Raw genomic sequence first — 4,062 nt, 5'->3', positions numbered from 1 at the left:
TGGAAAACATAACCTGAAAATCGACGTATGCATGAAATTAAGAATACTTTTTATGAATATAAAAGGAATAACATCGTTTTCAGTAACAAAAAGAGCTGCTGTAACTAGTTAGCCAAAAAAATACATCAAAAGATGTAATTTAATATTAGGAAAATTGAATATAAGAATGAGTATTTTGAAAACAGTTTGAATTTTATTCATATTTTTCCATTGTTTGTCTTTCTAGTGTAATTAATTAAGTGACTTTATAAACAACTGTAATTGTTGCAAATTTCAAAAATTGATTGATAATATTACTTGACTAATAATAATAATAATAGTAATAACAATATTTAAACATTAATCATTAGCATTATAATATAATCTTTTATCGATTCATCTATACATTTCCACTGTCTAAAAAATATATATTTATATATAATTTGTTTATAATCAGGGTGGCGACTTAAGCGGAAAACTGGGAAAGACTTGGAAAAAACCACGAAATGTACGGAAATTGAATAAAAAAATAGTTAATTTACTTTGTCTACAGTTGCAGAGAATAGGATTGAAAATAATTATTGTTTTTATTATAGAACAGGGAATTTCAGTAAAGAAATTTAATTTCCCTTGGGACAGGGAATTTTTGACATAGAAGGGGAATTAAAAAAAATAAATAAAACTGACATCCAGGAGAAAGGAGTTTAAAAAATTCCTGTTCCCTTCTTCTCAAGTTTAAAAAAAGAGAGTGTTTCAAGTAGTTTTTAGAGTAGCAGTATTCTTTCAAAAAGGAAATCTTTCTAAATTACAACATAAAATTTTTTTACATTTTTCGTTAAGAATTTACCTTTTTTTTTTAGAAAATTCAACTAGTTGCGGTTAGAAGCTGAACTCTTTTGTTAGAAATTAATTTTGTTGGAAGATTTATCATTTTAATTGAAAATTGATCTCTTTTTAAAAATGTAAGTGGTTTGTCAAAATTCAACAATTTGGATGTAAATTCGTCTTTTTCAATTAAAAATTTATTTATTACGTAAACAATTCGCAACAAACGTTGTTAAGAAATCGACTTTTTTGGTAGGAAATGAGTTTTTTCTTTAAAAGTTAATCTTCTTATTCAAAAATTCTTCTTTTTTTTAGAGAATTTAAGTATTTACCAGTGAAATATTCATCATTTTAGTTAAAAATTCATCTTTTAGGGTACACATCAATTTATTTAGTTGAAAAATAAACTCGTTTATTATAAATTAATTTTTTTAAATTGAAGATTCATCATTTTTATTTAAAATTCATTTTTTGGTTGAAAATTCATTTTTTGACAGAGAATTTAATTGTTCAATTTTTGGTTGAACATTGATTTTGTTTACTTGAAACTTAATTATTTAAGTTTTGATTGACAATTGATTTATTTTACTAAAACATATTTTGTTGTTGTTGAAAGTTTTATTGTTTCAGTTGAAGATTCATTGTTCAGCTAAAAAATCATATTTTTGTTTAAAATTTAACTATTCCAGTTGATGATTCACCATTTTAGTTGAAAATTCATCAGTTAAGATGAAAGTTACTTTTTTTACTAAAAATGTAACTAGTTCATATTCTGTTAAAAAATTATTTTTTTTTAGTTTAAAGTTTAAATATTTGTTTGAAAATGTCTCCTTTAATTTAAAATTCATCTTTTTGGTTAAAAATTCATCATTTTAGTTGAAAATTCTTGTGTTTGGTTTAAAATTCCACGAGTTTTGTTATAGATGAGTTTCTTTCATCAGTATAAACGTTTTTTTTATACCTCTAAAATATTTTTAAAATACATTTTAATTGATCAAATTAATAATTGATTTAGATTGTTGAAAACCATGTGGTTAAACAAAATAAATATAGAAAAATAATAAGAAACGAAATTAACATACAGTGGACATCACACTTCCGTCTGGCTTTTAACTTCTGCCTTCCAAATTATGTCACTTTCCCGAAAGTGTTGTTCACAAACCGTATTTCTGTCATCTCTGTGAATAGCCTGTTGCCATCGTTTAATTGCTTTGGAATCTTTTGGCACAAGAAAAAAATGAAACTTCTCCGAATTGCTGGTATAGCCAGGGCTACAGCCCGGAGCTACACATTTTAATCCCATTATTTCGCACTAGCAATTAGAAAAAACTTTGAACACAATAAATAATTTACTCGGCTACAAGGTCTTATAATTTAAACTTTCAATTTTACACATTTTTCTCAAATAAATAACTTTTAATAGGAAATTTACCGGTTTTGCCAATACAAAACAATGCAAAAGATGCAAAAACAGGCTTACCTAATCGGAGCACCATCTATTGGATTTATTTGAACTACGATACCCCTCCGGATGCTAAGAGAACAGAAAAGTGGGGGCGATGCATGGGGCTGCTGCGAACATATATTAGCCATAGAGAATAGACTTAAGGGCATGTAGCACAGCTAAATACCTATATTACCGACCTCACTTTTTCGGTTCACTGAATGTTTTTTTGAACCTAAGAACTTTTTTTGTAAATAAAATATCGAGCTGAAACTTTGGAAGATTTATTAGAGTACAATAAAGTACGTTTAGGTACTGCATTTTGGTAGGAACTTCACTGAAAATTATTTCATCTTTTTTCTGAACCTCAACATTTTTTGAACGTTCGAACTTTTTTTATACATAAAATATCGGTCTCAAACTTTGAGAAATGCAAGAGCCGAAAGAAAACTACGTTTAAGTACAAAGCTTAATAATAAAAGATGTAAAAAAATATATTTCAACGATCAATTCCAACAGCATCAGCCGGTAACGTTGTACACGAAAATACGAAACCTGGCGGCCACTAGACGAGGCTCTAGAGACTTCGTATTTTCGTGTACAACGTTACCGGCTGATGCCGTGGGAATTGATTGTTGAAACATATTTTTTACATCTATTATTATTAAGCTTTGTACTTAAACGTAGTTTTCTTTCGGCTCTTGCATTTCTCAAAGTTTGAGACCGATATTTTATGTATAAAAAAAGTTCGAACGTTCAAAAAATGTTGAGGTTCAGAAAAAAGATAAAATAATTTTCAGTGAAGTTTCTACCAAAATGCAGTACCTAAACGTACTTTATTGTGCTCTAATATATTTCCTAAAGTTTCAGCTCGATATTTTATTTACAAAAAAAGTTCTTAGGTTCAAAAAAACATTCAGTGAACGGAAAAAGTGAGGTCGGTAATATAGGTATTTAGCTGTGTCACATGCCCTTAATATCAGGCTGGGTCGATTCCCATGGGTGCGTGTGATCGCATATACTTTTGTAGTTATCCACCTCCTTGAAGATGGGTCTACTATAGAGGCAGAAGTGGGGGTAATATTTTCTTAAGACACCTTTGCGCCGCCATTTTAGTGTTTGTTCAGGTTATGTTTTCGTCAACAAATGTCAAATTTTGCTAAGTTTACAAAAGTTGTGTCTCGTCGTATGAAGTGAAATCAGTGAAATCAGGAGAATGAAAAATAAACGAAGTTATAGTAAATTGAAATGTCTGTACTGTGCCAAGATGTCACTGATTTCACTTTTCTATTATAATACAAATAAATAAAATGTTGAAAAAAGTTATATTTCATGTGTCATGTATCAAAGATATTATAAGCATAGATCAGTGATCCCAGATCTGAAACAAGATGTGGTCCAATCAGTGATCCCAGATCTGAAACGATATGCGGTCCAATACTATGACAGGGCTATGTCCGTGTGAATATAGTAGGAGACGCTATTAATGACTGAGTTGCGCGCGCAACCCATTTCTCCTCTTCTGAATTTGAAAACTCGAAGATGCACGATTGCCGGTCAGAGCACTTCGTCGATTCTATTTATATATCTATCTGCTAACAGCTAACTGCTTTGAAATAAATTCAGGAGATTGGGATTTTAATATTTCCTGATTTCGATGCTGACGATTCTCATGAATTGAATAGATCGCGCGCCTCTTGATATGCGTATACTTTGAGGTTATATTATTTCATGTATAAAATATAAATTATATAAATATTAATACTATTATATATATAAATATATACGTATATTAATAATGATAATATTATAAT

Source organism: Belonocnema kinseyi, chromosome 9 (assembly GCF_010883055.1).
Source record: "Belonocnema kinseyi isolate 2016_QV_RU_SX_M_011 chromosome 9, B_treatae_v1, whole genome shotgun sequence".
Taxonomy (NCBI): Eukaryota; Metazoa; Arthropoda; class Insecta; order Hymenoptera; family Cynipidae; genus Belonocnema; species Belonocnema kinseyi.
This window is presented reverse-complemented; position numbering follows the sequence as displayed.